General features: G+C 39.6%; 1 protein-coding gene across 1 annotated transcript in view; it reads right to left on the reverse strand.

The window, feature by feature from the left end:
* Nucleotides 1-26,856, reverse strand: part of agbl4 (ATP/GTP binding protein-like 4) — a 484,349-nt gene that overhangs the window by 125,852 nt on the left and 331,641 nt on the right. The window lies entirely within an intron of this gene.

Genomic DNA, 26,856 nt, shown 5'->3' on the forward strand with positions numbered 1-26,856 from the left:
TTTTAAAATCAAACCTTTGCCATGACGATTTGTCTGTCTGTGTCAATTTAAAATAAAATCAATGGCTTCATACCTCACACCAGCATATTTAACCATAAAAATATAGTTCAAATGAGTGATCATTATTTATTTATTTATTTTATTGTAGTTCACTCTGTGCTATTTTAGATGACTTTGCTGTTGTTAACTCCTTTCATGGCCACGGCCCACTGGCAGGCTCAAAGTTTTTACTTTTACACTCTAAGAACAGCTGAGTTTGCAGTGAAGTTCCTGTAGTTACTCAATAATAAGCCTTAGTATACAATAAGACTGGGATTTTAAGTAATTAATTTACCCATTTAGTGTAGTAGTGATGCGTGTTGTAGTGATGTGTGTTGTAATTATTGTGAATAATTGCATCAGTAAAAAAAAAGGAAGTTTAGAAAAAAACATCATGACATGATGAAGAGGAAGTGACATCATTAAAGCCCTCACAGGAGCTAAGTACAAAAGCTGGTAAGTTTTACTTTTATTCAACTTTGATCATTTGTTTTTTCTACATCCTTGATAGGCTCAGTCAAGAATAACATATCTACCCCATCACAGTAATTGGTTTTTATTTAAAAAAAAAATCAGCAATATTTACAGAAAAGTCATGTATGTACTGCTGAAAGACAGACATTAAAGGGCCCAACCTAATCAACAGGGAGCATGGCAGCTTGTTTTGCATGAAATATTCCACACTGTTACATTCCTCTCCATCACAAGTTCAGTTGATTCGAATGTACTTCTCAGTGTTATTTGATGCAAAAAAAAATGAATGAAGTGGGAAAATTAGGAAACTGGGAAAGTAATTTTTTTATTTCCAAACAGTTCTACATAGCTGTGTCTGTTTACTGTTTAAGATGCTAAAAGTGGAAGTCATGCACACACAGTCATTCCACTCATTATCTTTGCCATGAAATATTTATCTATTAAAAATGAGCTACAGTAATGATGAACTGATTACTGTAATATCTGCTTCATTTATTGCTGTGTTTCTATTATGTTAATGCTCATTACAAACTCGAGAAATAAATGTTTCTTTAAACTGCTGGAGAGGTTCAGGAAGAATACCAATGTCTCACCAAGAAGACAGGGATTTAAAAGTTAAGATAAATAACACACAGTTTTTAAATAGCTGGTTGTTTTCACAGTGCCTTGTCATTGTAATCCATAATGTAGAACTTAAAACACCACTGTGAATAGAAACCGTGATTGCAAGTTTACAGTCAGAAAAGAACAATGCAGTTGTCCACGTTGGGGAAAAGGGTAACTAGCGATGCATAAAGATCTCTGTTAATGCTTTTTCAATAATCCATCATCTCACTTTCATTCAGTGGGCAAAAAGCTCTTCACACCAACCAATCATTATCATAATCGATTCATTCAGCTACAGCTTTTGTTCTGCACCAGCTGAATACATAGAGGCAAGAAGAGGCATTCTTCAGGATGACTGCCGTCACTGACTGCACGTGTGGAGGAGTGTGTCTTTGTCAGTGCGTCTTTCTTCCCTCGTTTTCTCCTTTCCTTGTTTCTAATGAACTGACAGGGGCTATCTGACAAGAAAGGGATCTCTTTGTTGTTGTAAAACAGACAGGTTGTTATACAAGGGGATGGATTTCTCGACTTGCACTTTAATACGGATAGAAGCACATTCGATAAATGGCACTAACAATTCCGTTCTGCTTCGTCTGCCGTAATTGAAAAGCAAGTGAGGCAGAACTTTGGATGCTACTTCCTTTCCGCAGTTCTTTTTCATGTCATTGTTTGACTCAGATTGACTATTGAGTCCAGACATGTGCTTTCATGTGACCACACTGATGTGGATCTCAAAGACCATCTTTAAAAAAAAAAAAAATTATTTGTTTACACCGATGATTATGAACACTCACAGGTGATGCAAATAACGTTGATTATCTCAGTGGCGCATGTCAAGGTCTGGGATGTATTAGTTGGTAAGCGAACAGTTGGTTCTCGTCGACAGCATGTTGGATGCAGGAGAAATGGACAGGCGTGAAGACCTGAGTGACTTTAACAAAGGTCAGATCATTACAGCCAGACGACTGGGTCAGAGCATCTCTGAAACGGCAAGGTTTCTGACATGAGGTCACCATGCCCAGCACTGGGCAGTGGAGCAGAGGGACTGTGTTCTCTGAAGTGATGGAGCACCATCCAATACTTTTGAGTAGGGCCTGCTCCCACAAGATTTCATCTCACTTCCACAGAAACTCTGAATCATTTGTCCCGCAAACGAAACATTGTGGCCCGCTCCTGCCCGCATGGTTCCATCAAGGCAAACTGACATCCAAAATTTGACACAGTCTATTCACAAATACATTATTCTTTGCTGAAACAGCATGGTAGTCAAAGTCATTGGGCTCACTGTGAAGTAACTACACCAAATGCCATTTATTCCCAGTAAACACAAATCAGGCATTAAACCACAGAACGGTCATTTAGGTATTTTGCTGGGCTTGGCAGCTCTGGCCACAAGAATTTGCATGTGGCCACAAGAATTTGCATGTTGTTAATGTGATCCATTGTTTCGCAACTCTTTAGAATGGCTTAATTAATTTTAACTGTTTTACTGTTATCATTTCATATTGTTTAATACAACCCCATTTCCAAAAATAGTTAGAACACTGTGCAAAATGTAAATAAAAACAGAATGCAATGGTGTGCAAATCATTTAAACCCCATATTTAATTGAACATAGTACAAAGTGAGAGATTTTGATTTTTTTTTAATAGATGCCAATTATGAATTTAATGCCAGCAACACACTGCAAAAAAAGTTGGGACGGGGCATGTTTACCACTGTGTTGCATCACATGCATTTTTTGTTTTATAATGCAGCAATTCTTTTCAGTGGATGACACATCTGGACAGCAGGCAGGCCGGTTTAGCACCTGAACTCTTTTACTATTGAGCCATGCTGTTGTAAAACATGCAGAACGTGGTTTGGCATTGTGTTCCTGCAATAAGCAAGAGCTTTCCTGAAAAAGATATCATCTGGATGGCAGCATATGTTGCTCCAAAACCTGTATATATCATTCAGCATTAATGATGCATTTACAGATGTGCATCAGCCTTAAATGTGCTCAGGCCCAGAGAAGGTGGCGGTGTTTCTGGATCCTGTTTATCTATGATTTCGTCTTTGCATGGTAGAGTTTTAACTTGCATTTGTGGATGCAGTGACGAACCGTACTGCCCATGCAGTATTTCACAGATCTCCCGTCTTTACTTCTGTAAGACTCAGCCCCTCTGGGATTTTCTGCCAGTTAACCTGATTTGTTGTGAGATGCTCCATTACATAGCATTACACAACTTTACCAGTCTTTTGTTGCCCTATCCCAACTTTTTTAAAATGTGTTGCTGGCATCAAATTCAAAATGGGCATATATTTTTCAAAAACAATAAAATTTGTCTCAACATTTGTCGCAAAAATTGTTTCAACATTTGATACACTGTCTTTGAAACATTTTCAAATAAATACAGAGTGTAAATGATTTGCACATTATTGCATTCTGTCTAGTGATCTTTCTACTTTATTTAGGCTGTTCATTACATTTACGGGATTTCTCTTCATGCATACTTCATCCTGCTCCCTCCTGTAGGGGGCTGGTTATCTGCCCAATCCCGTGCACAAGACTGAAAATTAGTCCTGTGACACAAGATATTGTGGGACAAACCTGTTTGCAATACAGAACTTATCAGCCAACATTAGCATCTGACCTCACTAATGCTCTTGTGGCTGAGCGCAATCAAGTCCTCACAGCAATGTTCCAACATCTAGTGTAAAGCCTTCCCAGAAGAGTAGAGTCTGAAAAAACTCCTAATAACTCCTGAATACCTGTGCTTTTAGAAGAAGCATTAAATGAGAAGGTATCTAAAAACTTTTGGACAATCGTCGCTGTCCAAAAAAAAAAACCAAAACAAGTATTTCTATTTTTTGCAATTTTGCTTTTCTATATCACTTGAGCTCAGCAGCTCCCTTTGATATTTTGTGAAAATTTCATAAGGAACTGACCAATAGAAACGCTCCAAAATTGCTAGGAATAAAATCTGTTTATATTAATTTACAGTTAAAGTTAAGAATGTGTTTGCCTTCTGTAAAGTTACCATTTTGGAGACAGTAGTTTTTCTTTTTCAGCCTTGTTCCTCAATACACTTTTGTACTCAGCTGTGATACTTGTGTGGTGCTAGCAGCAATAATGAAGGGAAACACTGAAAAACCCTTCAGTGGGATACAAAAGTTTGTGTCAATTCCCAGAACCCCAAATGCTGGCTCAATTTTCTGACCAAAGAGAAGCATCTTTCTAAATTCTCCTCAGCTGTGGCTGTGGGCCAAAGAGATAGGGTAGCGCAGACCAGGCTGGTGGGTGCCCTGGGCCGTGTTGATGGGCAGAGTGCTGTGACTGATGCACTGAGTGACTGGAGTTTGCACAGACATGGCTCAGAACATAGTGGAAGGATTACTCTTAATCTAATCTGCTCCTCAATGGCTGGCTTGTCCTGCAGCCCAAGTCTGCTCCAATAAGACTACCGAGATCCCACTGCTGATGCGTTCAAGTGGCCCAAGCTCAAGGCAAAATGAACCCAGTGTCCATTTTGAGCCACAAGCCCTGGAGAGCGAGACTGTAAACAAGTCTGGAGACACGAACAGCTTTTTTACTTATTGAATGAGGTGTCTTTAGGCTGGACAGCCTGAGGAGGTGTGAGCACTGAAAAAAACTAGCAAAAACAGTCAAACATTAAGTCTAATGCATGCAAATGTATCTCCCTTCCTCTCTTTCACTTGACCATAAAAATCATTAATGAAATAAAATGAAATGATCTTTCCAAGTGAGAGATCACAGAAACAATCATGGCACCTTGTAAATGATCAAATGATTAAACCATGCAATAAATAATCTGAAAACAATCAGTGCACAACAGGGGCCTGGTTATTCTAGAATTTAGTTTAAACTGATAAGGTTGCCAAGAAATGGGGTGCAATTACAACCCCATTTCCAAGAAAGTTGTGATGCTGTGCAAAATGTAAATAAAAATACAATTCAATGATGTGTAAATCATTTAAACACTATATTTAATTGAAAATAGTACAAAGACAACATATCAAATGTCGAAACTGAGAAATTTTATTATTTGTTGAAAAATATATGTCCATTTTGAATTTGATGCCAACAACACGTTCCAAAAAAGTTAGGATGGGGGCATGTTTACCACTGTGTTTCATCACCTCTTTTTTTAACAACACTCTGTAAGCGTTTGAGAACTGAGGAAGACCAATTGCTGTAGTTCTGAAAGTGAAACGTTCCTCCATTCTTGTTTGATATAGGATTTCAGCTGCTCAACAGTTCGGGGTCACCTTTGTCATATTTTTCATTTAATAACGTGCCAAATGTTTTCAGTGGTGACAGGTCAGGACTGCAGGCAGGCCAGTTTAGCACCCGGACTCTTTTAATAAGGAGCAGTGCTGTTGTAATACATGCAGAATGTTGTTTGACATCATCTTCCTGAGATAAGTAGGGCCTTCCCTGAAAAAGACGTTGTCTGGATGGCAGCATATGTTGCCAAAACATGTATATATCGTTCACCATTAATGGTGCCTTCACAGATGTGCAAGTCCCCATGCCATGTGCACTAACACACCCCATGCCATCATGAATACTGGCTTTTGAACTATGCACTGATAACAAGCTGAGTGGTCTTTAGCCCGGAGGACACAGTGTCCATGATTTCCAAAAAGAATTTCAAATTTTGATTTGTCGGACCACAGGACACTTTTCCACTTCGCCTCAGTCTATTTTAAATGAGCCTGGGCCCAGAGAAGGTGGTGGTGTTTCTGGATCCTGTTTATCTAAGATTTCTTCTTTGCATGGTAGAGTGTTAACTTGCATTTGTGGATGCAGTGACGAACCGTACTGCCCATGCAGTATTTCACAGATCTCCCGTCTTTACTTCTGTAAGCCCCTCTGGGATTTTTTTCTGCCAGTTAACCTGATTTGTTGTGAGATGCTCCATTACATAGCATTACACAACTTTACCAGCCCCGTCCCAACTTTTTTGGAACATGTTGCTGGCATCAAATTCAAAATGGGCAAATCAAAAAACAATAAAATTTCTCAGTTTCAACATTTGATCTGTTGTCTTTGTACTATTTTTAATTTTAATTTTAATATAGGGCTTAAATGATCTGCACTTTAAGGGTTAAACATACTCTATTGTTTCACTTTTAAAATTAAATGGGCCAAAAAAATGGTTCTTTGTAGTGATGCCTTAGACAAACCACTTTTAGTTACCCAAGACCCTCTTAATAGATGCTTCTTTAAAGAATAAGCTTTATAAATGAGATTTGAGAGTGTGACAGATATTTTTAAAGGGGCAGTCTGGCCAAAATAGCCTCTAGAGGGAAAACCATTTACTGATGATATACATTGAAGGAGGTCAGAACTTTTGAAAACCTGCAACTGCTTTGGGGTGGATTTTTGTGGATGAGATGTTTTAATTTTTTGGTTAGCTGGTGAACCCAGAAGCTATACATAATACCTTAGTGTATACAACCCCGTTTCCAAAAATCAAAATCTAAATAAAAACAGATACACAATGATGTGTAAGTTATTTAAACCCTATAGTTAACTGAAAATAACATATCAAATGTTGAAACTGAGAAATTGGATTGTTTTTTGAAAGATATATGCCAATTTGAATTTGATGCCAGCAACATGTTTCAAAAAGTTGAGACAGGTAAAAAAAAAAAAGACTGGTAAAGTTGTGTAATGCTAAAAAACACCTGTTGGAATATCTTTCAACTAATTAACTTCAATAGCAACAGGTCAGTAACATGATTGTGTATAAAAAGAGCATCACTGAAAGGCTGAGTCTCTCAGAAGTAAAGATGGGGAGGGGTTCACCACTCTGTAAAAGATGGGCAAATAGCGTAACAATTCAAGAATAACTTTTCTCAACATAAAATAGCAAAGACCTTGGGGGATTTTATAATCTATAGTACATCATATCATTAAAAGAGTCAGAGAATCTGGAGAAATGTATGGCTCTGTATTCAAGGAACAAGGCCAAAAAGGCCCTCAGATGGCACTGCATTACAAACAGACATGATTCTGTAGTAGAGATCACTGCACGAGCTCAGGAACACTTCCAAAAACCACTGTCTGTGAACACAGCTTGTTACATTCACAAATTCAAATTAAAACTCTACCATGCAAAGAGGAAACCCAAATAAACAGGATCCAGAAATGCACCTGCCCTCTCTGGGCCTGAGCTCTTTTAAATAGACTGAGGCAAAGTGGAAAAGTGTCCTGTGGTCCGACGAATCAAAATTTGAAATTCTTCTCGGAAATCATGAACAACGTGTCCTCCGGGCTAAAGAGGAGAGGGAGCATCTGGTTTGTTATAAGCGCACAGTTCAAAAGCCAGCAACCGTGACGGTGTGGGGGTGCATTAGTCCACATGACATGGGTGACTTGCACATCTGTGAAAGCACCATTAATGTTGAATGATATACACAGGTTTTGGAGCAACACATGCTGCCATCCAGATGACGTCTTTTTCAGGGAAGCCACTGCTAATTGCAGTAATACAATGCCAAATCACATTCTGCATGTAACAGCATGGCTCCGTAAAAAAAGAGTGAGTGCTAAACTGGCCTACCTGCAGTCCAGACCAGTCACCCATTGAAAACCTCTGGCACATTTTGAAACGACGACAAAGGAGACCCCGAAATGTTGAGCAGCTGAAATCCTTTATCAAGCAGGAAGGGGAAAACAGCAATTGGTCTCCTCAGTTCCCAAATGCTTACAGAGTGTTGTTAAAAGAAGATGTGATACAACACAGTGGTAAACATGTCCCTGACCCAACTTTTTTTTAAAAAATATTTTCACGTTTTCACATTTAAAATGTTGTCTTTGTACTATTTTAAATTAAACATAGGGTTTGCTTTCTGTTTTTATTTACCTTTTGCACCTAACTTTTTTGGAAATGAGGTTGTATATGTGGTCTTCAGACCATAATTACAGAACAGTCTACTCAAATGGCAGAAATCAGTCATAAGATGCTAAAAACTAAAGGTTAGCAAGGTATCTGGCTACTTTGGCCAAGGTAAGTGTTACACTAGCTTATGTTATGGTTGCTAGCATGGTTGTATTTATTATATCCGTGGTTAGGCTAACAGTCACGATTAGTTGGCATCAGGGACAGAGATTCCTAGTAGTTGAATGACATACTTGTCTAATGCATGCTGGGTATTGTAGTGAAAGAATACTGATGAATGAAAATGATATAAAATGGTGAAGTCTGTTACACCAGAGGTGCTTAATTCTGGTCCTGGAGATTGACCACCCTGGAGAGTTCAGATTCAACACACCTGTCTCTAATTGTCAGAAGCTCCTGAGGGCCTTCATTATCTGGATCAGGTGCATTAGATTAGGGTTGGAGCTAAACTCTACAGGGTGGTAGATCTCCAGGACCAGGATTGAGCACCCCTGTGTTACATCAATGAGGCATAAACTACAGAATATGATGCAACATGACAAATAACATATTAAATTCTAGTTAAAACCTCCACAAAATATGAAGGTTCTGTGCCAATTAAAGGTTTTACTAGAACTATACCATCCAGGAACCACCTATGAACCTTTATTTTTAAGGGTTATTTTGCCTTTTTTAGATAATATTACTGTGTTTGACATATTTTTACAGAATGCATCAGTTCAGGAAGTCCAGAATAAAAAATAAACAATTTACTTTAACCTGCTCCTATGTCTGTACAGATCTCTTCATTTTACTTACAAAAGAAATATTCAGAATCCTTTTAATCAGTTTGATTCTGTTAAATTCTGTTTTCTCTCTGACTCACAAGTTCAGAGTTGATTAAAGTTTGAGTTCACAAATTCCAAACTGGCTGCAGCAATTCAGACACCCTGACCGCAAAGGCCATAAAGCATAAACACTTGATATGAGTGAATTTTCATGCAGGGCTTGTAGTCACACACATTGAAGCACATGATGGCAACACGTAGAGCATTTGGCACTGTAGCACGGTAGCCGACACAGAGTCAGACATCATGTCCCTCCAATTAGAGCCTCCCAGCTCCCCTCATTCATCTTTATTGGTGATACATTAGCCATCATTAAATAAAAGACATGGGATAATCTCTGTAATGATGTGGCTGATGGAGCCGGACTCCAGAGAGGGAGGTAGCTACTCTGTGACTGGAATGGAAAAATGTCCGGGTGTTGGTGAGGTGGTAGCACTGGGCCTGCTCCAGGTTGCCAGATGATGAGGATGAGGATGATGATGATGATGATGGAGAGAGATGGATATGAGGTGCTATGACACGCACATTAGCTGGGAACACATTAGCCATTAGCACGCGGCCAATCAAAACACAGCACCTGTGCCAATCTGGGAGATGGACAGACGCTTGCACAGGTGTGTGTGTACAAGCGACTGTGTCTGTGTGCGTGAGTATGATGGCTGGCTAAGTATGGAGCCAAATGCCTGGCATGCTCAATGCCTGCTGCCTCTGCCAGACTCTGTGAAGTGCAAAGGGGACAGAAGGATCGTTTAGAGAACATTAGAAATATGTTTTAGAATAAAGAGTCCAGTATGTTTGGGGAGCAGAGACAGTCAGGGTCAATCAAGGATGGAGCTATTTGGCACCTTCATCTTATATTGATAAACAACTTAGCAGGCAGGGATACTCTCTTGTTTAATTGAACCGGCCTTAACTGCGTTACTTTATTTTGTCCCTTAATTAGTGCATCATGAATAATTAATTGGCCGTGAAGGCATCAGCAGGGTAATAAAAAAAGTGATAGCCCATGAAATGAACAGTGGCCTCAAAACAGGCCACTGCGGAGCGCCATCAATTACTAATGGGATCTGCCCTGAGACGCTCTGCACAACTGACAGAGAGAGCAGCTGCAAAACTATATTGTGCAAAAGCCCCCCACACCCCAACCCGCATCAAATATTTAGAAGGGTATCATTGCTGGTGTGGCGTCCCGCTGTGTATCTTCTGTGACGCGGCAGGGGGCCCATTGATCTTCCTTTAAATGAACAAATGAGCGCTGCAGTACCAGTGCTCAAACTCCAGGCCTGTTCAGCGCGCTTCGTTAGGATCACTCTCGGTGCGGCCTCACTCCGGGGCCTGCGCTATCGATCTGGCCGGGTCAGGGAGCTCCTCCCCCCCACCGCCGCCCCTGCCTCTAAATATGATTTCTGAGCTGTGTTAGTGTGAAAGACAAGCCCGAGCTTTTTTCACTCAGCTGAGATGGTAGCAATTCTGTGAAGTGCGGACACTTCATTTATCCTCATTGGGGGCACACAATGAACCGCAAATGTTTGATTGCTTTGAGTAAAAATATCGGATCCGCAGTACGCGTTTGATTAAAGGATGCAGAGTTTTGGTAATATGAGATTTTTGAGCTAATTCGTGCATATTAATTCATTAATTTAATTCCACAAATGCGTTTTTTCATGGTTGCAACGTTGGACAAATTCTATGGGATGTTGGTTAATTATCCCATTCTACATAATGAAAAACTGTAGCATGCAACTTAGTTTTCATCAAAATACTTAAATTTCAGGTGTTATTCATTTCAATTGATTTTTTAATTTTTATTTATTTTGTATGCATGTAAAAGTTTAGCGTTAGGACGTCTTGTATAGTGCTTTTCTTGTGTAAACAAGCTGATGGTGGCAAAGTGGCAAATTTGTTAGTTTTCATTAATTACAAAAACATACTCCAGTTCAGTAGTACAGCCTTTTGAAGGAGACCTACTGAACAAAACTGCATTTTCCCTGCCAGTTAACACATACATTACATGTCGTTGTATCTACCATCCGGGAAATTGTGAAATGTCCAGTCTCTGCCATTTTGGCATACTTCCCTTTCACAAAAGGCATGTGATTCTGCAGGCTGAACAAGTGTCCCACCCCACTCAAACAAACACGCCCACTAAACCAGCCCTCTTACTTTCACAGTCTCTGATGGACAGGACTGTGTAAAGTAGTGTGACCATATGTCCTCTTTTTGAGACCGTCCAGTCAAGCCTAAAATGTCCGGGATTTGGCTTTGCTGTCATGTTGACATTTGCTTTCTACAGTCTGCTCTATGCCGCCCTCCTGCTCCCAATATCCTCCTTTTTGAAAACCGGTATGGTGCAGAACAGTAATGTATGTAATGTCACATATCACAAATATTACATTTCTGTGTTAGTGACTGATTCAGCAGATTATTTTTTGGTGATGATAACAGGCTCTCTGTGGGTGAACTGGACCATATTCTCTACTCACTAGACTAAGCTAGGCATATAGCTAAGTTAACAGGCTCCAGTAATATTCAGAACCAGACTTGAAGTCTTTACTGAATGAGTCAACATCAAAACCGTAACGGTTTACAGTAAATAATATGTTACTCAAATGTCTGTTATGAGCTTCAAGTGTCTGAGTTTGATCTAGAATGTAAACATTCACCATCATTTGCTTCATGCTAATGTAACAGGAAAGTACACATTACCAGGCTAGCAGAAATTAGCATTATCCTAGTGGGGCAAACATGTTAAAGTGAATTACAAGTTACCTGCTTTAAACATTGCTGTGTAATAACATGCTTTACTGGCACATGCTCATAATTTTGTGTAAACAAGCTTAAAAAGTCAAACATGCAGTTGTAGTTGAGCTCTCACCACTGTATGAAGACCACATTCCCTGCCACACGTGCTTTTCTTAGACAGCCAATGAGAGCCATTGTTATTATAAAAAATCAACATACAGAGAAACAAATGACAGTAAACACATCATACAAAGACTGAATTAATATGCTCTTTGCATTATATTCTTCATTGTTGTCTTTCAAAAAGCACAGGGAACTATGCAAAAAAGAGTTAGCTATGTCTCCTTTTAACTAGAAATGTTAGTTAGTGACTCTAAAGAAACAGTGTAATCAGAATAATTTAGGTATTTTAGGTATTAGTTATTGTGTCAAATACCTAGGGTATGTTGTGTGCCACAGTTTTTCACTAGGCTGAATGGGATCTTGACCAGGGTTCTGTAAAACTTGTCCAATCTCTCCCAAAAACATTTGCGGGCACAAAAAAATTTGTGGGCAGAGATTGGATAGGTCAACTGGCCTGAATTCCGAGGATTACAGTACATGGGAGCCAACCCATGTTTACCACATTTGCACCTTATTTTACCCTTTCACCAGCCCTCATGCTCTATAGGTGACTGCTAGCTGGGTAATGCAAGCAAAGCTTTGTGTGTCCTGTAGATTAAGCTGCTTATCCATCTCCACTGTGTGGTCTGGCAACCGTACCTGTCAACACGAACCTTCAATTTTTTCTCTCTCTCTCTGCTGTAGGTAGCACTGAATTTGCCAGTGGGAACTGCCACATTGACTGAACAACATCATCCATCTGCAGAAAACTCTACAATTAAGTAAGATATCCACAAAGCTATGAAATAGGTTATGCCTGTAGGATGTTAGTGTGTGGCTTTGTGCAAGAGTGAAAAATGACATTCAAAAACATACTAGCCCAAAATAGCGTACATTTACATAAGCAGACCTTTGTAAAGTCAGGTAATATGAGCATATTGTAATCTTGAAATCTTTACCCAACTTCCACTGCTTTAGTATTTATCAAAGATCTTGTTTTTGTGGTGAGCTGATAGTTCAAATTGTGAAAGGAACCACCATTCATTTAATACTTAAATCCACTTAAATTAATTGTTTGAGGTTTCTTTGGACAAAAAGAAAAAAACATTTACCAATTTAGAATATGCTTCATGGAAAATTCACCCTCATATTTGAGGAACCATGTCATTATCATATCAAATCCTCATTGTTTTTGTATTTTATTTGTTTACACTGTTTGAAAATGCCACCTGCTCATAGTGTGGACATTTCATGAAGAACAGACTCATGGAAATGGTCCAAAATGACTTGGAATAAAATCTGATTACATTAGCGTACATTCAGTTTAAGAAAATATTTTCTGTAACCATTTTGGAGAAATTTAAAATGTAATATATATATATATATATATATATATATATATATGTGTTACATATACTGTAGTTCAGGGGTGTCCAGTCTTACCCACAAAGGGCCAATGTGGCTGCAGGTTTTCATTCCCAACAAGCAGAAGCCCACCTAATTCCACTTCTTCAATCAACTGATTTCAGTCAAACAGCTGATCATGTGATCTGCTCTGTTGGAATGAAGACCTGCAGCCACACTGGCCCTCTGTGGACAAGATTGGACATCCCTGCCGTAGGTTACTTTTATATACTTATAAAATATTAACTTTAATTTTGAAGCTTTTTGACAAAAAAGGTTATATGTCATTAAGTAGATTTCTGAATACTGAATTTTCAGTTCAGCAGAGTAACTACGCATCCACTTGCAGTTTTTGTGGCTGCAACCTTCTATGCCAGATACCTCTGCTTACCACTGGTGGGTGTTTCTACATCATTTCTGTTATGGTAAGGAAGGAACTGTACCAAGCACATCTGGTGCAATAAACAATCTGATATGCTGTTTGCTGTTTCTCATTTATTTTTCATATTTTTCTGCTTCTTTAATTTTGAGAATATATCAGTCTTCCAAACAAGCTAGCAAGTTAGCCTGCTTAATCTCTCTCATAAGCTCACTACTTTAGCAGGTAACCTTAGAACTCCATAAGATTTCAAACTATGTAAACCACCTCCAATCAAACATCTTCACTGTCGACAGGTGTGTATAAAGTATTTTTCATTATCATTTGCAAAGAAGAGTAAAATAGCCACTGTTTCCTTTTCTAGGGTGAAAGGACATAGCACGTTATGACAAGTGACTTTGCAGCTCCGTGTATTTTTGGTATATCAAACACATAACGGCGATTATGTTACACAGCTTGACAAAACACAGTGTATATTTTCAGTATATTTTCTCTATCCCTAAGTAAAGTGAGTATTATACTATACTATGCCAATGCCATGACACTGTAATGACAGAGTTACATATGTTTTCTCTGCTCCTTAAGTAAAGTATCATGTTAATTCTTCTAAGATCTTTATGAGTCACTATGATCACTCCATCACACTGTACTGACAAAGTTATGCATATGTTTTCTGACCTTTAAGTAAAGTGAGTGTAATTTTGCTGTTTATGTTATGAAACATAATGGTAATGCCAAAATGCTGAAATGAGTTATGCATATTTTATTTTATTTGGCTGGTTGTATAGGCCTTTTTGCTGAACATTCTGGCACTTAAAATGCCTACTTCATGGAGTCACGTCTTTCTCTCTTAGTAGTGGTGCTATAAGAAATTGCTTTTCCGTACACAAAATTCAGTTTTCACTGATGTAGGATAGTTTCGGGCCACTTTGTGCCATTTTTGGAAACAACTTGGGTTAGAAATACTGTCAGGATTAAAATGTCCAGTATAGTATTTTAAGAATTGCATGTGAAATAGACACTTAGAAATAGGAGACAAACTATGGAATGAACACAATGCCACCAAGTCTGTCATAACATGCTGTCATTTCACCCCAGGAAGTGTTATGACACAACTTAATGTCAACAAAAACTAATGTTAACTTGCCACTAAAGTTGATGAAAGCAACATTTATAACAACTACCGCGTATTGGAATAAGCCTTTATAAAAGCCTGTGTAGGTTTATGTCGGCTGTCAGGAAAGGCTTATGTAACTGTCATGTAGCCTTATGAATCTGACTTACAGTAAAGTGTTACCAAACTCTTTAACTTTGAATGAAGATTTTATTTGAAGTCATATTGGAACATTCATATTGGTTCAATCATCATGATATTTTAACATAGTGTGAAGGGCAGATTCAGCAAAATAATTACCAAGAAAACAAAAACAAAAAAGTACAAAAATGGAGATACAAAGTTTTGTCCCAACAGTGATGATATTAGTATTATATATGCAATAATTCCAGCTAAATGGGTTTGTATAAAGACTTACTGCTTCTTTGCTGGTAAACATTGACCTTACAGTCTGTGTGATTGAAACTCTGCTATGGTTTTCTATTAAATGCAGCCGTTCTTTTACTTAACAGTGGTTTGCCGAAAGATAAAACGTATGGCAATACATTCCCCACACACACACACACACACACAACTAAGCCATCACATTCTTGTCATTTCTGTGTATATCTCCTCCACAGAACCTTAGTTCTTCTCCCAGCCTAATGAGAGATGACACCATGTTTACATAGAGTAGCTAATTTCCCATCCAGATATAGTAGGTATGTTAATATGACAGCAGGAAAACAAGGCTTATCACTGCCCATTACTACACACTAAAATCTCGAGGGGAAGGAGTGTGTGTGTGTGTGTGTGTGTGTGTGTGTGTGTGTGTGTGTGGGCATATCTGATAAGCAGGTGCGGCAGAGAGCTGGAGTCTGCGAGTGACAGCTAGCCGTTCTTTGTTGAGCCAACACATGCGGCGCGGCGCAGCGCCATTCCAGCGGAGAGGCAGCGAGAAGCTAATGAAGTGACCCTGCAAACAAGAGCCGCCGGTAACTAGGTAACCATATCACCACTTTAACAAAGCCAGCAGCAGCAGCAGCCCAGCCTGAGAACAGGCACAGCACTGATACTACCAATAGAGGATAGCTCAGCACCAGAGGCACATTGATGAGACTCTCTCCCTCTCTTTTTCTCTCTCCATACATCTGCCTCTTTTTTTACTCTCCTTCCATCTCTCACTGTCTCTCTCTGGATGTACCTTTTCCTCATGCTTACTCTCTCTAGGTATACCTCCTTTTTTGCTTTCTTTCTCTTATTCTTCTCTTTCTCTCTCAATGTATATCTGCCATTTGCCTGTTCTCTCTCCTTCTTTCTTCTTTTCTCTCTTTTTCTCTCTTGCTTACTTTCTCTCCTTCTCTCATTCTATCTCTCTCGCTTAATTTCACTCCCTCTTTCTCTTCCTCTTATTTTCTCTCTTTTTCACTCTTCCCTTTCTCTCTCCCCCTCAGTGTATCTGTCTTTTGCTTTCTCTCCCTCTTTCACTCAGTGTACCTGTCTCTTGCTTTCTTTCTCTCGTTTCTCTCTCTCTCCCTCTCTCTCCTTCATTTCACTTTCTCTCTCACCCTCTCTTCCCTTCTCAGTGTAACTCTGCCTCTTTTCTTTCCCTCATTTCTCTCTCTCTCTCCATCTTGGTATACCTTATTGCACCTTAGTGTGCCTCGCTTTCTTTCTCTCTTTACCTCTCTCTCTCTCTCTCTCTCTCACTCACTCAGTGTACCTATGTCTCTTGCTTTCTCTCTCTCTCTCACTCAGTGTACCTATGTCTCTTGCTTTCTCTCTCTCTCTGTCTCTCTCTCTCTCACTCAGTGTACCTATGTCTCTTGCTTTCTCTCTCTCTCTCTCTCTCTCTCTCTCTCTCTCTCTGTCTCTCTCTCTCTCTCTCTCTGTCTGTCTCTGTCTCTCTCATGCCCTTACCCCTCCGTCATCCGCTAACTCAATCCACTACAAAGCCCCCCTCAGCTTCCACCTCTATTACACACACTCAAGCAGGAAATAACAAAAGGCCCCTCGACCTGAAATTACTTTTTTTATGGATTTGCGGCGCACGGCAACTGCAATGGCTCTGTGACAAAGAAATAGTCACTGCTGTCTGGGCTGTCATGCTAGAGAGGCTGTTAAAATGTTGTTTACATTTTCTCACATATCTTCTGCTCTCGCACACACGCACGCACGCACGTTGTTGAAAGGAGAAAAGACAAGTTAATAGCAGCAGCACAATGCATTTTCATTTAGCATCTTTAGAGCGTTGTTTTGTTTTTCACACAGCGAATGGAAAACACACGGCTGATTATGTGAAGAAGGCGTGAAATTGTGATATTTGCGAGGCTGGGGAAATTAACTGCAGGCAGCAGTCGTCCAAAAGCTTCAGGGCCTGGACTCCAGACACATTTTAAATAATGCTTTAATGACGCATATTTTATAAATATTTTTCCTGCTGCACCAGAAACCCCCCACCACATACACACACACACACACACACACACCCTGTCTATTAACTCGCTGCATTAGCATGTCAATTCTCTCTTCATTAACACGCTCACACTCCTTTCGCCACGCTCCTCTGTGCATGCTTCGAAACATCAGCTGGAAAATAGTGGAGTGGCCGGTGGCGTAGCCAGACACTTTCCTTTCTCTCTCTTAGTCTTGCCCTCTTTCCTTCCACACACACACAGACACACACATGCACACAACAAGTGCTGCTTCTCTAAACCTCTGTTTTCAGCTATTAGCATGATAAAGTCACCAATGATGAAGTCTTTGGATGCAAACTATGCAAATTCTCAGTGAAAGGCTATAATTAGGGCAATGATAGTGTTTTCTTCACAACCCACCGTTTAGCCAACACTCTGATAATGGTTTATAAATTATATGTTAGCCCCTATATCATGCTGAATCTCTCTCTCTCTCTCTCTCTCTCTCTCTCTGTTTATTTTTGTAACCATACATGGGTGATACCAATTATTTTCTTTCCAATCTGATACCAAGTAATGCCAAACTTAGTATCCCAGTATCAATACTGATACTTTTAAAGGTCTTCCTGTGCATGTAAGAAGGGGAAATCTTTGCAAGTTCTACAGTTAAACCCAATAAATGTGGACAACTTGCATCTGAAACATTTGCATTAGTATTAAATAATCTACCACATAAACGGACTCTTTGGTAAAAATAACTCAATATGATCTGTCATTATAGAGCATTCATCTTCCTTTATCCATATTAACCAATGAGCGGTCTAACATGTTGGACACATTCAGAAAATGTTTTTGTATATGGAAACAATATGTATATGAAATGTATATGTATGAAAAGCAGATGTAGGAAAAATAAAGTAGTTCCTATCTAACACTGTTTATTTACTACAATCATTTTTGCTATTTCAGCATCAAAGACATCCGGTTTAGTAAGAGGATTGATGTTCAACTTGTTGCTCAAAAAAGCACTTAATATCAATATTTTGGTGTAAGGAACAATTCTCAAAAGATGCATCAGTATTGAAGGTATCAATACTTTAGTATTGATCTTCTCAGCTCTATTTTTAATAGCAGATCACTGTGTTGCAGCTATGTAGGGTGCAGCTGTCCAGTGTTGGACATCTCTAGGGATGCCACTCCATCCACTAGCGTCTAAGGTTTACGTAAATTTTTACATTAGACTACCCGTTTGGATGCCCATACTCTACAGGGAACACACTAAAATATGGCATTTTCTGCAAAGTATAGTGCAAAATGTCTATTGATTTGTTAGGTTTAAAATACTGGAAAAAAATACAGCATTAAATAGAAAATGTGCCATACCTTTTACACAGACCACGTTTTATGTTTTATGTTAAATTCAGCAGATAAACAGAAACTATGCATTAAAATGTGCAGAAGTGTGTTCTCTGTAGAGGATGTGTTCATGTATTCTTACTTAGAAAATCATCAAAATTTCATTTGACCAGGGCACGCAAAATGAATCTTTGGAGTTTGAGGAGTGGATGCCTCGGAATAAAACGTAGCACATTCAATAGTACCTCAGACTCAGTCACATTAGAAATGATGAGAAGGATGTGCTGGGTTGGTGGAAAGGTCACAGCAGATCCTTCTCCTTGCTTGTTAAGCATTTCTGCAGTAGCAGCAATAGCAAACAGCTAGTACCACAGGAGCGTGGATGCTGTTCTCTGCCAGGTACAATCAGTAATTACACAAAAACATACAGATAAAGGTTTGCATGTAGCAAAATTCATATTTCGACTCCCTAATGACCCCATAACTGAAAGGATCTAGTAACTTTCAGAGGAAAAATGTTTGTAGAAAAATGTATCTGTTTTAGAACCTTTTTCAGTGCAATTTTTGAAAATCACATTCATGTTTGCCATGAAGTAATCCAGCTTAGACCCAGAGGCTGACACCAACTACATAATGACAACATTCTCTACTGGATAGGACCAAGAATGGCCAAGATTCATGAAGTCTGAAAGTTGTATATAATAGAGCTACTCAAATTGCATTACCTACACACAGAACCAGAGTAAAATCTTTCACAGCATAGACTTGTGCATGTAAGTGAACTACAAAGGCTAGAACCAGTTGATGGCACTTTGCTCTCAGAACATCCTGAATTCTTGGAGCTGGAGACTGGGGAGGCCACTGAAGTACACTAAACACATTGTCATGTTCATGGAACCAGAAGACTTGTGAAAAGGCACATTATCATGCTGGAAATTACAAATTGGCCATTAAAAGATAAAGTAAATTGTAGCATTAACGGTCAACAACAACATTCAAACAATGCGTGACTGGTATTAGGGAGCCCAGTGTGAGCCAAGAAAACATTCCATTACACCACCAACAGCCTGAACTGTTAACAGAAGGCAGGTTGGGTCTATGATTCAGAGTCTGATACATATCACAGCAATCATTAAGATTCATCAGACCAGGCCACATTTTTTCCAATCTTTAACTGTCATACTGTGGCCTTAGATTCCTGTTCTCGGCTCACAGGAGTGTGGTCTTCTGCTCTTGTAGCCCATTCGATTTAAGCTTCAACATACGATTCAGATCACACTTATGTAAAGAGTGGTTTTTGCGTCTAGCCATTCTCCACTGACCTCTTTTATGAACAAGGCATTTCTGCCCACAGAACTGATGCTCACTGGATTTTTTTGTTTTTTGCACCATTCTGTGTTGACCCTCGAGACGGCAGTTTCTGAGATACTCAAATCAATGCCTTTGGCACCAACAACCATGCGATAGTCAAAGGAAAAGTCATTTTTTTCCTGATTCTGATGTTTGATGTGAACATTAATTGAAGCTCCTGACCCATGTCTGCATGATTTTATGCTGCCACATGATTGGCTGATTGGTACAGGTGTTCCTAATAAAGTGGCCAGTGAGCCTACAATATATGCATATACACACACAGCACCAGGGCTGCAGGATATGTGCACAAAAATGCAATCTGAGATAAATTTGTTGGATATTGCAGTGATGATGTGAGATGCAACATATAACAGTGTGCAATTTCAATATGACAAATCCTCTCTAACTTTCTCTGTTTTTAAAACTGGTTCTAGCCTGTGTAGTTCACTTACATGCACAAGTCTATGCTGTGAAAGATTTTACTCTGGTTCTGTTTGCAGGTAATGCAATTTGAGTAGCTCTATTCTGTACAACTTTCAGACTTTATGAATCTTGGCCATTCTATTATTGGATCCCCTTCCGATGTGCTTATTGCAGAAACTCATATCACAATGATGGTAAAAATATGACATGTGGTGGAACCCTATGCAGCACACACACACACACACACACACACACACACACACACACACACACACACACACACACACACACACACACACACACAGAGCTAGGGAACCTCTCAGGGAGATACAGAATACCCCTAGCAGAAAAAGTGCTGGTAGAACAGATGCAAAGAATGCAGATAAGCCATTAATTAGGAATATGCATCTGCTTATTGATGACTCATCATACAATAGCAGATCAGTAGCTCAGCCTCAGGACAAAATCCTGACAATTACAGTACAGTGCAAAAAATCACAGTGACCACCCATAATTTATTTTATTTCTAGTCAAAATGGCCACTGAGTACAAGTTATTCATTTTTCAGGAGATATTCCTGAGAATATTAAATAAGATAATTTCTTTGAACAAGGAAGGGGAAAGTCAAAGGAAAAAAGTGAAACAATTGCAGTTTCCAAAAGTGTTGCTCAAAAACTGTTTAAAAGAAACAGTGAAAATAGGACCCCTAACACCCTGTAAGACCTGGTAGACCATCAAAACTGTCACCATCAGATGAACAGTACTTAAAGCTTCCATCTTTGACACATAGGAGAAAATCAAGCTCCACTTCAGATCTGAAAAAATCCACAGGTGTTTCTGTCTATCCTTCCACTGTGAGAAGACTCAACACTATGAGACTGAAAGGATGTGCAGCTGTCCTCAATGACAACCTCAACTTCACTCAATGTGTCTGGGAATAGTTGTATCATAAGAAGTGGAATATGCAACCAACATCTAAGACTGAACTTTGAACTTTTCTTTCTATAAAAAACTGAAAACAAGTCTCACAAAAAGAATGGAAGCTGTAATAAAGCCAAAGAGTGGACACACTAAATACTGAAAAATTTGACATTATACTTAATTGAGGCTTCTGTATAACACCCTTAATGGCCATTTTGACTTGAAATTAAATAACTAAAGGGTGGGCAATAACTTTTTTCAGTTCTGTATACACAAAATGAGTGTGAAAGAGTGAACATGCCTGGAAATATTTTTGGAGACTTCATAAAGAGAAGCAAAAGTAAAACAAAGCAGGGTTCACTAAATGCGTTTGGTAAAGGCGCTTGGCTTTGAGCTGTGCCGAGCGTGCAAATCATCAGATTGAGAGAAAATAAGGAGGAACTGAGTGAAATCGAACACATTAACTCTGGCTGTGGGGTTCTGATGCCCAGCACACAGCATCACAAGGCTGTGTGTGTGTTTCTACGTGTGTGTTAGGAGAGAAGACCCACAGAGAAAGCGCTTCAGAATTAGAGGAGATATGGAGGTTGTGTATTATCTCTGTTCTGGCCAGCGGGTTCACACATCTCTCTCCAAGTTCTCATGAATGTAATTGACCTTTTTTTCTATAATAGTGGCGAGTGCGCGGGGTGAGGGAGACTAAACACAAACCAAAGCAAAGTTAATTTTCCAGCAACACAGTATCGCCACGGCGCCTGCCGATATGAAAAGGGCATTCAAATCAATAGATTGACAATAGGCTCTCCGAAAAAGACGGCTGAACCCAATTTTCTAGTGGCGACCACCTCCCTAAGCCCTCTCCCCCTCTGAAAGCATGGCTCACGCAACTTCTCGGACCTCCTCTCCAGCCAAAAAACGATTTTTTTCTCCTCTACCTTCGCTCTCGTTTTTCTCCTTTTTCTTCTCCCTTTTTCTTCAGCCTGCGCATGGTGCTCGGTTCGGCCGCGGCTTTGTGGAGGAACAATGTGCAGGGCTAATCATTATTTAGCTGCGCCGGGCGCTAGAAAGGTCAGCAGTTTGAAATGTCAGGCTTCAATAGAGCCAGATGCACATCGCGCCGCTCAAGTGTCCAATTAAAGGGGGGCTGGCAAGGGGCTGGGGGGTGAAGTGCACTTCACATGGAGGAGCTAATGAGGGGCCAGAGCACAGGAGCCCCCTCACCGCCCAGATCCACAGCCAGAGCAGGAGAGACACGGGCAAGGCAGGAGAGGTGAGGGGGCAAGGCATGGGGGTGGCACACAAGTGAGTACGCCCGAAAGACCTTCAAAAAGCAAGCAAGAGAATTATCGCTTGATCTTTTTAGCTACTATTAAAATGATAGTCTGGAAAAAATATAATTTTTCCCCATTCCACCCAAATGTAGGTGGTCAGCCAGGACATGTCTGGTGTCTGATGATTCCTTCTTTAGGTTTGCACTGGAGCTATGAGGCTAATGTAGCTAACAAGTAATGGAATCTAATATACATCAATTAACTTACCTTTGCTCTGCCCACAAATGCATCATTTCATAAAAACTGCTGTGATGTAGGACAAGCTTTGCAGAATATTGGCAAAAATCCTATTCAACCTAATGAGAAACGGAAAAAAGGAAATCAAATGATATTTGTTTTGTGTGCTTATAGGAGGTCACACTGTAAGATTGAATGTCGACTTGTATTGTAGTTTTGTGTAGTCAGGTAATCAAACTAATGTTAGCATAGTGGCTAATTTTGTTGTCCTTTCCAACCTCAGCTCAGCGGTGTAACATTTCAACATTCAATGTATTGCATGTAAACTCTTCTGTGACGCTTATCTGCAACTGTTGCTATCAAAGAACACATTTGTAGGCAGGGCACGGATTGGTCAATTAACATCATGCAGTCTCCATGCTTAAGGGGATGTTCACATGAACACTTTTCAAACTTTCCCAGATGTGATTCTTTCCTTTGTTGTTTATGGAGCAATGAGCACCACAATGGAAAAGCACTCCACTAGCCCACGCACTGCAATTTGCGTTTTGAAGCGAGCACTGAAGTTAAAAAACAGTGAATTCTTGTGTAAAATGCTTTATTAAAGCAGTGAAGGGCAGTAGTACAGTTTCACCTGGGTTTGGAGAACAGATGCCATGTAAAGCTATGTAAATTAGCCCACACTGTGTTGAACACAAGAGTGCATATGTGCATGAACACACATGAAAGAGTGCGAAGAGTGAATATGTTATCCTCAGTGAATCAATCAATATCAGAGACACTTTCTCTTTACTCACTCATCCAACAAAAAAAGCTAGTTTTGCCTGTGCACCTGATGCTGTATAACACACAACACAGACTACCACACTCTGAATATGTTTAATGTTACATTTTTCCATTTTCAGTTATCACTGTCTTGTACTGCATAAATCAAACGTATTAATCTACCCTGTAAGAAGTGCATCCTGCTTATTTTCTTATTCCAAAAGGTGTCGCCTAAACGGCCCCTAAATCGTCAAACACTTACCTCAAACTCTGTTGTGTTGTTGCATTATGTCAGATTTGCTTATGTGGTTTCTGACACTGTATGACAATGTTATCTACACAAATGGACAAAAGCATACCACACAGATAAAGAAATACTGATAGAAACTAGTAGCACTCACCTCAAAGCCTGAATTTTGTCTGTCCATTTTTACAGAGAGCTGCATGTCATAGAGTGTCAGAAACCACATAAGCAACTGTTTCAGATTGCTTTACAACTTTACACTGTTTGACATGAGTGACACAAGTTTAAAGATTTTAGGTTAGCTGCAGTTCTAAAAGATGTGGTGGTTGGCGTCACGTAACTAGGGCTAGCACATACTAGCCTTCACTCTCCCAGCTTGGTAGCACTGTGGGACTGGGGGAGACCTAGCTAGCAGGAGAGAATTGGCCATGACTAAAGAGACGGGAAAAATATTCCTAGTGTTAGGAGTTTTGCTCAAGAACTGTTAATAGGGATGCACAATGATATTGCAATCATTTCGGTATTGGCCGTTATTTGCTTTTTAAACATCATCATGCTTAAACATGCTTGGGTTTGAGAGATATTTAGATATTTCAAATGGATATTTGATGACGCATTTATTGTATGCCTGAAGAGCAACATTAACATGGCTATGATACAGCAGCACAGCCAAAATGTCTCCCACAGCACCACGCACACACACGAAACATGCAGCTCCTCAGGTAGGTAGCTCAGTACATAAACATCTAGGTAACGCTACAAGTATTAAAATTATGAAGCTGAATAAGGTTTCTTATTCACCAGCTCCTTGTTTTACTTTTCCCATTCCACCTTAAATGGTACAGCAGTTACATTCTGGCACCTGAAACACCGACAGGGAGGCATATGAAGGACCTAAAGCCAGTGAGTTTCACAGTGATAGTTTAACGCAACACTGGTAGCACTCAGGGGACTGAATGCCTTTCAGTCAAAACAATAAGTTTAATCACAGTTTAAAGTTGTGTGTACCTCAATTAAAAACAGTTAATGAAATGTATGGAATTGCACAACATGGTGGCCATTACAGAAGACGGTTTTGCATGTCGAAGATATAAAGATATGTACAAGTAATATATCGATTATCAGCATTGGTCCAGAAATTGTTATTGGTTTAGCATTGGGTGTTTGCCCAGACAGGGGATCAAACCTCTCTCTTTGTAGTGTGGAAGGCAGATGTGTTACCCACTATGTCACTTTCACAAACACTTTCTTGTTTTTCTTTTTCAGTGCACTCACAACACAAAGATATAAACATAAATAATCTCTCTTATAGAATTTTCTATAATGTGCAAGCAGAAGGTCAGTGTGTCCTGCCTGTTGCTGTTTTATCTGCCTGAGCCATCTCAGAGCACCAGCTGTTTTCCATACAGCAGGAAAACAAGCTTCCCTCACACTCAGTATGGATAAACCTGGGTCAAAGGTTACCGCAGCCACAAACACTGTTTCTGCATCCTGCATCCTAATCAGCACAAATAAAGGCAGCTTATAAAGAGATGTGTTCTACAGGGCAAAAGGAATGAGTAACACTGTTTCTCACCTTCAGCGCTGAAATTCTTCATTTGTCTTATTGACAGGTAATCAGTCCTGCAGATGGCAGCTGATGAAGCCATTCACTGCTGATCTGAGACTACTTTTGTAGGCTTTCCATCTAATGTTTGGACAGGACAGTTTGATTCTAGACTAGCCAGTAAGAATCATGCATAGTAGGGGAGCAAATTTGGTCGAGAGGACCAACACTGAAAGGCTATAGTGGGTAGTGGAAGTGGATGTTATGCAGTGATTTGAAGGAGAAAAGGAAGCAGATGTTCAGGAAAGATGTGGAGTGCATTAGGATTATGATCAGGCCATAACACAATGACAAGGTTGAATTTAGTTCATTTTTTTAGCGGTACTGCTAACAAAATTCCTGCTATGTATCAAGCCAGAAGTATAGATATTATCATAATTGCTCGTGGGGGCACCCTAGTGCCTTGAGTCTCACCCCACTTTTCAATTAAACGTCAAAATAACTGTTACTTGATTTCTAATATAATCGTAAACAGCAGTTGTAATATATAGTAGTTCTGGGCTACAAGCATACAGTCCTGAAAAGAAGTGCATTACCAATATCATCTGCACTTAGGAGTTTCACAGTTACAGTACCAATTACCTGAATTCAGCAAAAGCAAGCAAGCTGCTGAGGTCCCAAATCTGAGAAAAAGTCTCACTTTTGAAGAGACGATGCTCTAAAGTGTGGCATGCTTGCCTTTAGTAAAACAGCGAAGGTCAGTAGCACATTTTCACCTGGGTTTGGGGAACAGATGCCATGTAAAGCTGTGGAAATTAGCCCATTCTGTATGCCTCCCATAAACATTATTTTAATCAAAGCATATTAGAGCAGCCAGATATTTTAGACATATGGGCACTGCATTCTCCCAGACTCCCCCATCTGTCCCTCTCTGTGCTCTGACTGCACTGGCTGCCATCACCCAGATGCTTCTAGAAGAGTCTGAGATCCACATAGGACACTACCAGATCTTCTAGAGAGATGTACAGTCTTATTGCAGACACAGAGAGAGAGAGGTCAGAGGTGCAACTGAGGGGTGATTTGGTTATTTGTCACTGGTGGAAATTCTCAAAGTGTGGAGAGTAAAATAAGTCAGTACAGCAAAACAAAAATGTGTTGGCATTAGAGCTACATGATATGGACAAAATACAACATTGTTATATTTCTACAAACTGTGATAGAGAAATGCTTCACAATGTGTTAAAACACATCGATGCAACCTTGATGTAATGTCACAGAGATTGGCCTGCATTACCTTGTCACAAAAATATTTGTTTGTTAAACCTGTTTCTTCAAACATTTGTGAATAATTAAATGGAACAAAGTCATTCAGAGTGGGCTGATATGAAATGCTCTGTTCTAGAGAAACATACCAATTCAGAATTGCTCACAGTAGTGGTGATAGAAACCAGATGTCCAAAGCGTTTAATGCCTCTTAAAGCTACGTTACATAAAGTTATTACATGAAATGGTTATGAATACGCTGCTTGATGCCTGAGACATTGATGTATGAGTTTTGGGATTAGGTTTTGGTCTAAAATGTATTTTTGAAAATCCACTCATGGTGGAGAGCAAATGCAGGGCATTGTATGGCAAAATAGTACTTGAAGATATGTTACTTCTTTCAGACCACTATTGTACCTTTATCAACACTGCATGTAAAAACCCACAAGACAAGTGTAGGTTCACTGGTCATTTTCGGAT

This window comes from Colossoma macropomum, unplaced genomic scaffold, assembly GCF_904425465.1.
Source record: "Colossoma macropomum unplaced genomic scaffold, Colossoma_macropomum, whole genome shotgun sequence".
Taxonomy (NCBI): Eukaryota; Metazoa; Chordata; class Actinopteri; order Characiformes; family Serrasalmidae; genus Colossoma; species Colossoma macropomum.